The sequence below is a fragment of the Bubalus bubalis genome, chromosome 3 (assembly GCF_019923935.1).
Source record: "Bubalus bubalis isolate 160015118507 breed Murrah chromosome 3, NDDB_SH_1, whole genome shotgun sequence".
NCBI lineage: Eukaryota > Metazoa > Chordata > Mammalia > Artiodactyla > Bovidae > Bubalus > Bubalus bubalis.
This window is the reverse complement of record NC_059159.1, coordinates 5,831,637-5,842,763: the sequence shown is the minus strand read 5'-3', so window position 1 is coordinate 5,842,763 and position 11,127 is coordinate 5,831,637.

Below are 11,127 nucleotides of genomic sequence, written 5' to 3'. Positions count from 1 at the left end.
CCAGGGCTTTCTTTGGGAGGGTGATTTGCTTTGCCTCCCCAAGATTGACCTATGCCAGTGTGTGGGGGGTGGACTGGATACAAAGAGAAAGATCTTTCAGGCAGCTGGTAAAACAATTCAGGCAACAGATGATCAGGGTCTAGACTAAACCACACACTGGGCACATGTCTGGCGTGATGGATGAAGGCGTGAGCGAACAAAAGAGCAAGTCGTCAGCTGAGCCAGTTTTACCGCGTCTCAGAGGAGGCCGATTCGGAGGCCAGTGCCAGGGACACCCAGGTGTCCTCAGGCAGTTTATACGGAAGCAGCAGCAGCTCTGCCTCCCTGCCCGAGGAGGGCCAAACTTCCCGGGCACCTCTACACTTCTGTGCTCCTCCCGAGAAAAGGGGTACATCCTCTGTAATTGTGCAGCCTGGGTTCTACCAAGCATCCTGCGAAGGTTAAACTAGTTAATTTCTGCAGGGATTTTCCTTTAAGCCAGCATGACACTGGCTTTAAATTAACTTGAAATCTGTTGTCTATAGATCCACGCGGAGAGGGTCCATGGAGGATGGGCACAATTATTCTCATCAGTCAGTGGGCACTGGAGAAGCTGTCACGGGTTTGGGCTATGGTGGGGAGATTCCAGTTTCCGTTGTGAGGCAAGGTTAGATACCTGAGGCCACACCAGGAAGTCACAATGCTGAGTGCATAAGCTCAGGAAAGGGGCCCCCAAGGCAGGGTTGAGTGACAGAAGGAAAGTTTTTTAAAAGGGCTGGGCAAGGTCTGGGGATGCTGAGGTCCGCACCATGTTCGGGGACTTTGGCCCTGGCTGTCCGTGTCACTTTCCCTAGGATTCTCTTCACTAAACCCATCGAGTTGACAGAGTCAAGAAGCAAATGGCAGGGTCTGGTTGGGGCAGTGGCAGTGGTGGTGGGCAGCGGGAAGGTCGCAGTGACTCATTAGCAGCCATTAGCAGCCTGCTTTGGTGTTCAAGATCACCAGGAGTATTTATGAACAAAATCAATCTTGCCCCCGATACAAGGAGACGAGCCAAATTCACCAGCTCCGTCTTCCCATCCAAATGGCTCTCTTCTTCAGAATTCAGTTCCGTTCAGGGGCTGCAGTCTTTGCAAGCCCATGGACTGCAGCTCACCAGGCTTCCCTGTCCATCACCAGCTTCTATAATAGAACCCATCCTGCTGATTGTGCCCCACCCCCCACCCCAGGGAGGTTTCCAACTCGTTTGCCCCTAAGTGAAGGACTTAGGACATTGCTAATATGGCCCTGACCCTGGCCACACAGACAGGTCAACTGGGGAGGAGGTAGAGGAAAAGCTTCAAGGATGGGAAGCCCACTTTATAAGTCTGGGGTAGCCCCCACTGCCCACAAGGTTGCAAGATAAAGCTCTGCTCCATCCACTCCTCAGCCCAAGAAAGGGAACCCCTGTCTTCTCCATAACAACCAAGGTCAGTCAGGTGACCTGGCTTAGCCAATTCTGACAGCAAGGGAGTCCAGTCAGGTGAGTTGGCTTGACCTATCCCAATAGTTAGGGCTCAGTCAGGTGACATGTCTTGGCCAATCATACGTTCCGTTCCACTTTGACTTTGGGGTGTGTAGTAGAAAGGCAGAGGGGCAGTTAGAAGTTATTTGCCATGGCCTCGTGAGACAGGAGCCGTGTCACTCGACCTTGGTGACAAAAGTGTTACAACCAGCCAGATCCTGCTGCCCAGGCTCCAGGACCTCCCTTGCTCCCTACTTGCTATGTATCTCTTCATCCAAGTGAGGCTGTGCACCCCTGGACCCTCCAAGAGCATCCCTTTAGTCTAGGTTTTTGTTGCTTGCAACCAGAATCCCGATGGATTCAGAGGAAAGTGCTCCAAAGTCTGTGAAAGACAGAAAAAATGCCTTCCCATGGAGGATGGAATGAAGTGTCCTTCATCTGCCCAAGCCTAGAATATAGAGCTGAGAATCCTTCCTGCTCCTTCTTGCATTTCCTGCTGCAATGATTCCTTCCTGGAGGATGGATAGCAGAGAGCTGACTCTGATCCTCCTTACCTCCCCTAAAGAACACGAAGCTCATACCCAGTTCTTGCTTGTAGTCATGATGCCACCAAGATACAGGCAGGGGAAGCTAAGGGTCCAGCCTGCCTCTGACAGCAACTCAAAGGAGTCACTACCAACTCGATGGACATGAGTCTGAGCAAGCTCTGGGAGCTGGTGATGGACAGGGAAGCCTGGCATGCTGCAGTCCATGGGGTTGTGAAGAGTCGGATGCGACTGTGTGACTGAACGGAAGACCAATGACAAAACATTGTCTTCTCACCCAAGGGCAGCAGCCTGGCCTTATCCGGGGCAGGGGTGGTCTCTGAGAGGTCGGTGGGGATGAATTGTAACACCCCACCAGTCCAGGGCTCTATGCCGGGTATGAGCCCAAGCACTTGCCATAAATGAATTTCATCTTCTCCTCGGGGCCACGCAGCAGGTGGGGCTGCTGTCCCTATCTTGCTGCTGCGGCTAAGTCACTTCAGTCGTGTCCGTCCCCATCTTAGGGATGAGAAAACTGAGGCTTAAAGAGGTTAAGTAACCTGCCCAGGGTAACCCAGGGGTGGGAGAGGACGTGGAGGGATTTTGAGCAGCTGGCTCTGGAGTTCAGGAGCTGGAAGGAAGGCCGAGGAGGGAACACAGAGAGGATGAGCCCTCGAGGAGCAGCACGGCCTGCCGTGGGTGTCGGGGGAGACAAGGTCTCCCGGCCTTTCCTCCGATCCTCCTCAGACCACAGTGGGTCACACCAGGTCCCTGGGGCACCTCCCTGCTGGCCAGAGCCCAGCGCTCCTTAAATGAGTCGGCAAGTTTAATGACTTATCACCATCTAATTTGGAAGTGGCTGTGAGGTTGGTACTCTCATCTTCTGTTAGAGGGAACAGCGGCAGGCTTTCCCTTCCAGGCCCGAGTTGTCCGCTTAACTGACTCCTGAACGGCTCTGGGCTTGGGGTCATGGACCCCAGGCAGCTGGCTCTCTGAGATCAGCCTCCCCACCTCCGCCCCGTCACTCCGGCCTAATTCACGGTCAGATGCGCTGTCCCCAGAAGGGCATTCCGGTCTGTGCCTAGGACCATTTTCACTGAATTTCAGGGAGGAAGGGGGGCTGAGTCAGCACCTGGGAGCCCACAGGGGTCAAGCAGAGCCGACCAAGGAGCCGACATCAGATGGGGTCTCCCTGTCCCGTGAAATCTAAAGGAAGTGGCCATGCCCCTTTTACCTCCCAGGGAGGCCACAGTTGTGCCCCTCTGGGTCCTTCCGGCCCTGGAATCCTGTGTCCGTGGGTCTGACTTCACTTCTGGACTGAACACCCACACACATCTGTTCCGGGCCCAGGCAGGCCCTTTCTTGATCCCCATCAGATGAAACAAAATCATCCTTCCTCCCCTTCCTTCAAGTGTTCAAAGCCATCGGGGGTGTTGAAAGAAATTGAGCAGCGTGGTGCACAGCTCTGCAACTTCCTGGTCGCAGAGTCCTGGGGCTGGCATGACAGCATCAGTCTCCATCCGTCACTTTGTCCCCGCTGGTGCTCAGGCCTCCTCTCTCCATCCTGCTGGCTCATCTTCTTTCTCTCTGCCCCATCTCTCCCTTGTCCCCATCCCTCTGATCACAAAGGCTGTACAGTTTCAGTGCAGGGAAGTGCCGCTTTCTCTGGCCCATTTCTGTGTCTCCTGACCCATCAGGGCAGAGGGGACGTGAAGGCCTGGGTGGCTCAAGGTCTGCTCCTTAGAACGCAGTTCTGATGACCCACGGGGAAACAAATCTCTCCCCTGAACATGGTTCACCTGACCTCATGACAGCCCCTCAAGGTGGCTGCCCCTCGCCTCCCCGTCCACGATGTCTGGGCTCAGAGGATCTGCGCGACCTGCCTGTTTGTTGTTACTTGGGCTTCCCTGGTGGCTCAGCTGGTAAAGAATTTGCCTGCAATGTGGGAGACCTGGGTTTGATCCCTGGGTCGGGAAGAGCCCCTGGAGAAGGAAACAGCAAACCATTCTGGGTTTCTTGCCTCGGAAATCTCATGGACAGAGGAGCCTGGCAGGCTACAGTCTATGGGGATCACAAAGGGTTGGACACAACTGAGCGAGTAACAGCATTCATAGCAGGGATCAAATGTGTGCTCAGGCTGGATTCTGAAGCGCCTCCTTGCAGGAGGCGGGGGTGGCGGGGGCGGGGAGGGAGAGGCAGAGGCAGCTGCAGGGCTTGCTCAGGAGGGGCGGGCGGCAGCGGGTCTCCGTGGAGGACTTCCCTTGACCAGAGAGGAGGCATCCGCCAGAAGGACCATCTGGCTGCGGCTAGTGGCAGTGAGGAGGGCAGAGGCGGGAACAGAGGCTTGCAGGCAGGAGGGGGCAGTGGGGAAGCAGAGCCAGGGGCAGACTGGCGGGGCTCAGGAGGCCCGATCCCAGACACCAAGTGCGCTGATGTTCTGACGTCAGTCCTGTAGCTTCGGCTCCAGCCACGTGGGGCCATAGATGGGCCCATGGCCTCCCCATTCCTGCATCTCCCTGGGCTCCAGTGATCCTGCAAAACTAACACACTGGGCACCCAGCTGCCCCCAACTTGACCACACAGCCCCCTGAACCCATGCCCTGCGTTTCTGCACCTTGCCGACTCGGCTCCCTGGGGCAATGTCAGGGAAAGGCCTTCCAAATTCATTTTGCTCGCGCCTCTCTCTGGCCTCTCCTGGCAACGCGCCTGGCAAATGAAAAACCCAAGGATCAATGCCAGAAAATTGACTCTCGCTGCTCACCTTTGCCAGAGAAGAGGCTTTCAACTCACCCACCTTAGGTCTGAGGAGGAAGGTGGGCCGGGGTGGGGGGCGGCTCTGATCCCGCTCCGAGAAGTGAAGTGAAGTGAAGTCACTCAGTCGTGTCTGACCCTTTGCGACTCCATGGACTGTAGCCTACCAGGCTCCTCTGTCCACGGGATTTTCCAGGCAATAGTACTGGAGTGGATTGCCATTTCCTTTTCCATGGGATCTTCTCGACCCAGGGATCGGACTCAGGTCTCCTGCATTGTAGACAGACGCTTAACCGTCTGAGCCACCAGGGAAGTCCCTTCAGCTCGGGGCTGACTCGCTTTTTTTATGTCACCAGTCACTGGGGCCACTGATGTGGCCACTGGGGTGGAAGGGCGCACGTTTTGTCACCTGGGGATTTGAGGTTCACTGCCAGCGCCCCAGCACTGATGCAGCCCCATGCTGAAGCTGGGGTGCAGATGCCGTGTCAACCCATCTCGGCTGAATGGCCAGGCCCCCTGCAGCTTCTTCTTTCTGGCTTGTGAATGTGCTTAAGGACTGCATTCTTGTCACAAATAGAGTTAAAGAGTTGCAGACACCTTCTCAAAGGCTTGTAGGAAACCAGCTCAGAAACAGTTTGACTCCCAGTCTGGCTTCCCTGGTAGCTCAGCGGTAAAGAATCCACCTGCAATGCAGGAGTTGCAGGAGACACAGGTTCAATCCCTGAGTCAGAAAGATCTCCTGAAGGAGGGCATGGCAACCCTCTCCAGTACTCTTGCCTGGGAGAATCCCATGGACAGAGGACCCTAGTGGGCTATAGTCCATAGGATCATAAAGAGTCGAACATGACTTAGTGACTGAGCACCCACCTCCACGCAGTGGATTTCCTCCTCATTTGCTCGTAGATATAATTAAGGCAGCGGGGAAAGAATCGAGGCAGGAAAGGCTGTTTTCACCTGCGTGTTTATGTCCTGGGTCAGCTCTGATCGGTCCAGCCTAGGCCGGTGTGAAGTCACTGCAGGTAGACGTTGAGCTGCTCTTTCCTGCCACACGTCTCCAGGGCAGGAGTCCCACTGATGGGAACAGCGGTGATATCGCCAAGGAAGCTGAGCCTTTTGGTGGTCCTGAGGCAAAGAGCACAATCCCACTGTGTGAGATATGATCCTCAGAGAGACAGAACCAACAGCATATATGTGTGTGTGCACACACGCGTACACCTGCTCGTGTGTGCACAAAGAGATCTGTTATACGGGGTTGGCTCCCGAGACTACAGAGGCTGAGAGGCTGAAGCAAACCCATGATGTGCGTGCAGCAGGTCCTGAGGCCTGAGGACCAGGAGACCCACGGCTGTGACTTCCGGCCCAGAGCCAGCAGGCTCCAGACCCCGGAAGAGCCACATTTCGGGTGAGTCCATGGCAGGAGGACTTCCCTCTGACTAAGCCTTTTTGTTCTATTTAGATCTCCCAGGGATTTGGTAAGGCCCACCCACGTTAGAGCAGGTTATCTGTTTTGCTCAGTCTACCGACTCCAATGTTAATCCTGTCCAGAAAATTCTCACACACTCACCCGGAAAAAGGTTTGACCAGAAGTCCAGGCATCCTGTGACCAGGTCAAGTTGGAACGAAATTAACCATCATACCACAGTCGAAGCAGAGAGAAGCAAGGAGGAGGGGCGAGGCCAATTTCCAGGACTGATTGCAAGGGCGTTTACAGTGGTGGGGATGTGCTCTGGATCCGGCCTGCCTGAGTTCAGACCCTGTCTCTGCCGTGACTTATGACTCCGTGTGCTTATTTCCTTGTCCACTAGGCAGGGATCTCACCACCACCTTCCTCATGTATTGCTTTGAGGACTGAAGCATTAATGTCCGTAAAATGCTCACAACACAGCTGAGCAAACCCTAAGCACACAAGAAATGTGAGTTATTCATATTCTCCTACAGGAAGTAGGTGATTAGCATGTCAGATACCAGCTGCTGTGTTGAGACTGCATGGAAGTGTCGGAGAGCTGAGACTGGGGGGTAGCTCCTGCTTGCCACCCCTATGCCCCCCTGGGGTAGGGGTCTCCTGGGCTTTCGGAGATTCCAGGATGAGAAGGTCTAAGGGTAGGAGGGTTTCTGCCTGGTGATTCGGCACAGCTCTAGCTGCCTTGGGAAATGAATTCCTGATTGGCTCCTGCCTTGTCTTCCCCGAAGTGTCCCAATGGGCACAGGGTTCCAGCAAAACCTTGCGAGTTGTCAAAAATGCTTCCTAGAGTTGGCTTGAGTCTGGTGGCCCAAGCGTGCTTTTTCATCTCCCCAAACTGGCCCTTGACTGTGGACTCTGCAGCCCTCCTAAGTTCTGTCTTCCCAGCTGCAGGTCCAGTTCCTTGCCAGTGCTGACCCCAGATAATCTGCTCTCATCCTCTGCCCCTTCTCAGAGTGCTCAGTGTCCTGACAGCCACGTTAAGATAGAATCTTGTAGTTCTGGTTCCTGGTCCCATTGTACTTTGGAACAGGCTGGCGCGTCTATTCCCCACGGCGCCTGAATCCCATGTCAGCTCTTACTGAGAGCTTCAGAGAGGCCAGGGTCATGAGGACCCCCCATCCTAGCTGTGCGTGCCGGAGGGACCCTCGCATGTGGATCCAGGGGTGGGAGGGAGGGAGATACTCCCAGGGATACTAACATCTGTGGCTTCTAGAATTCAGGTCCCCAAACTTTTCCCCCTACTTTTGGAAAAAGGGATGCTGCCCCTCTAGAACATTGTAGCTGATGGGCCTGGAGCTCCTAGACCATCCAAATCATCCCTCTTGATTCAGAGAATGCCCACTTCCAAACAGAGGTCGGTGGCCTCACAGCACTCCGAGTGAGCCACGGGGGAGGGGGCCTCAAGCCTGAGCTCCCCCCAAAGCAGACTCTGAGAGGAGGGTCTGGGTGCAGGTAGTTTACTTGGGGATCGATCCAGGAAGTGTGTGAGGGGGTGGGGAGAGTGAGACAGGAGGAAGGAAAGCTGTGAAGAACGTCAGTGAGTGAGTTACCGCCACTGCAGACAGTTCACCCTGAGGGGCCTGGGGTTGGGGTGTATCTCCACTGATCCATCCCACTTGGGTTGAGAGGATGGGAAGGAACCTCTGAACCTGCAGGCTGCTCCATCCTGGAAACCCCCTTCAGCCCAGGAGGCACAGAAACCCGGGCCAGGGTGGGCCCCACCTGCAGGGACTCTGCAGCGGACTAAGGGGCCACAGGTGAGGTCTCCCTCTGCTGGGAGAGGGGCTCCGGAAGCTAAGGCACATTCAGACAGGTGGGCAGGGGTCACTCGGGACCTGTTGCAAGCAGGCCAAGAAGCAAGTGCCAGGGAAGAGTCTTCCTCGGGTTTCTCTCCATCGCCGCCTCCCGCCTTGGGTGGCCTCTGTACGTCACTAGGCCAGGGTCACTTTGTGTCCCGGGAGAGGCAGGGAAGATAAGCACGTGGCAGGAATCCAGCCTCCTCGGGCCAAGGGGAAGGAGAGAACAGTAAAGGAAGAGCCTTAAAATACCCCTCAACTGTTTAAGGATTGGAGATTTGCACTAAATCTCAGGAAAAAGGAGTAATTACGCTGTCAGCAAAGGTGATATAATTTTTAAGACTCAGTTCCGCAGCCGTAATTTTTCCTCATCCTCCCCGTGTCTCCCCAGGGGATTTAGGGGCCAATTACCTGTCAGTTTGCTGAGAGGTGCTGTTCCCAAGCAGGAAGGCATCACCTGCTGTGGCTTCTAGAAGCCCGACTTGGCAGCAAGGGTGGCTGAAAGCTGGGAGGGGCACCCTGTCTACTGCTGGAGGCGAGGGTTCGGAGCTTCAGGGAGGAGCCCAGGAGAAAAAGAACGGCTGGACCCCGATCAGCCCTGACTCAGGGAACACCATCCCCATGTTTTCCTAATAAATGAAACCTGCCAGAGGCCTGGGGTGAGGGCTGGGGGAGGAAGTGGCACGGGGCTGGGGTCTCTGGGCAGTAGAGGGTCTTCTAGCAAAACCCAAGCTTGTCAGGGCAGGCCATGCCCTTTGAGCCCAGTATGAGGCAGCCATACAGAGGGAATGGCTAGAACGGCTCTAAACGCCTGGGTTCTGCAGTGGGATTCGGCCCTTAGGGAGTCCCGGCCCTGAGTGACCCTGGGCAGTCACTTAACCTCTCTGCTCCTTAGGGAAAATGGGTGGATGGAATCTGCCTTATCAGGTTGTTAGTTATCACGATGTGGTCCAGGGGGTTACCCAGCCTCTCTTACATACCATGGTGGACAGACAGCTCCCTAGGTGGAGGGGCAGCCCAGGTCCACTTTGGCCCACTTGGCTAATCCTGACCAGATCAGAGGCTCTCCTGTGTTGTTTACTAGTTGTTTGGTCTCTCGGTTATATCCAGCTCTTTGCAACCCCAGGGACTGTTGCCCGCCAGGCTCCTCCATCTACGGGATTCCCCAGGCAAGAATACTGGAATGGATTGCCATTTCCTCCTCTAGGGGATTCCAGGGATTGAATTTGCATCTCCTTCATCGCAGGCAGATTCTTTACAACTGAGCTAACAGGGAAGCCCCACTCACCCACTGATGTCATTTAAACCCTCAAAGGTCACTTGTGTGGCTCTCACCAAGCTCTAGGGGTCAACTGTCAACACCAGCAATCCCCCCCCCCCACTCCATTCAGTGGAGTCGCAGTGGAGGTCACCTCGGTCCCCATGCTTGAGAAACAGTTAAGAAGGTCCACCGACCCCTGGCCTGGGTGAACTGACTCCCAGAGACCCCCCAGGGCTGTCAGTTGTGAACTTAGGGTACATCTTTGCTGATCAGTGGGATCATCTCATCTTTATCCTTTCTCCCACTTTCTCCTTGTTCCTGAAGCTCCAGGAATTCTTGCAGCATCTCTCTAACAGACATCACTCCAGAGGGCCAATCAGCTTGGGCTTCCTTCTGGCTTGGGCTCTCCTGGGGTGTGTTCCTATTCCGGCCAGCAGAGGACGCTGTGCTCCGTGTCATCCTGTGTCCCCAGACAGCTAGGGTGCTGCTGGGAGCAGAGTACACTGGGATGGTCCAGACCTACCAGGAGCTCACTTCTCTCTGGACCCCTCATCCCCAGGAGCATCTCGTGGGAGGCAAGTAGGCTCTGATGAAGGCATGTGGGCACCTTGGCAGATACCAGCCTGTATTAACACAATATAAAGCCAATATTTTGCCGTGAGAGCCCCCTTCACTGCCTTTTCCCAAGCAAGGCTCAGCTTCCTCAGTAAGAAACAGCGGAGCCTAGTGGTGAAGATCAGGGGACCCTGGAGCCAGACCATCTAGTTAAAATCCTGACTCACCCGCTCCCAGGCTGGATGCCTCAATTTGCCCATCTATACAATGGGGGTGATATCTGGGTTGTTGTGAAAGTTAAATGAGTTAATATACATAGAGCATTTAAGGAATGTCAGCCCGTATCATGAATGTCTGTGGCGACTTGTAAGTTGGGGTCAACATGTAAGTCTGACCCCAGACTACATGCCCCTCAGGGATCCAGAAGTCCTGCATGTAACCGCACCACCCTCCTTACACAGCAGTCTCATGGTTATTGCAGCTCAACCATGCCCACCCTCTTCAAGCTGCTTATCAAAGGACTTCTCCCACCCTCCCCGGACTTCTCTCTTGGCGACATTCTGGTCAGTTGTCTGAGCCTTGTGAACTGGATGTTTGGACACCCTCCCTGCTCACTCAGCTGGCCCTGACTTGGAGGGGTCTCATGCTTTGGAAGCTTCCCTAGGTCTGTAGGATGAGAGGAATAGGCTTCATCCATGGGACCTCCTCCAGACTCCGCAGGGCATCCTGGTGGGACTTGCTCATCTTAAGCTATTCACCATTTGAGTCCTTGGAACTTACAGACCTTGGATTTGAACCCATGGCGTGAATAACCAGCACCCACTCTTTTAACCTATAACTGTCTTTGCTTCTCCCCATCCTCTTCACGCCCATATAATTATATGGGTTCAGATACACAGGGTCATGGAAATCACTCATTTCTTTAAATTTTGTGACCTGAGTGCTTTAAAGTATGAGCTTCCCACTTCGGAATGTAGGTACTATTTGAATTGGTGGCTGTGATGACCGGAAGGTTCTTTACATCCATGTCAGCAGTGGAAGAATTGTCTAAACCATACTCCTTACCTTGCAGGTGGGAAAACACTCGCCCTGTAACAATCACACCGTTGGCCGGGGTAGAGCCAAGACCCTGACCCCTCACTCGTTCTGGGCTCCTTTAGCCACACCGGCCTGACTTCGCGGTGGGCCTCATGAGCCAGGTGGATGTTTCGTCCCTCCTGTGGGTCTGAGGACTCATGGTCTGTCTTCTCTTGGTCTCCCAGCTCTGAATCTTCCACTGGAGGCAGCTCTGCTTG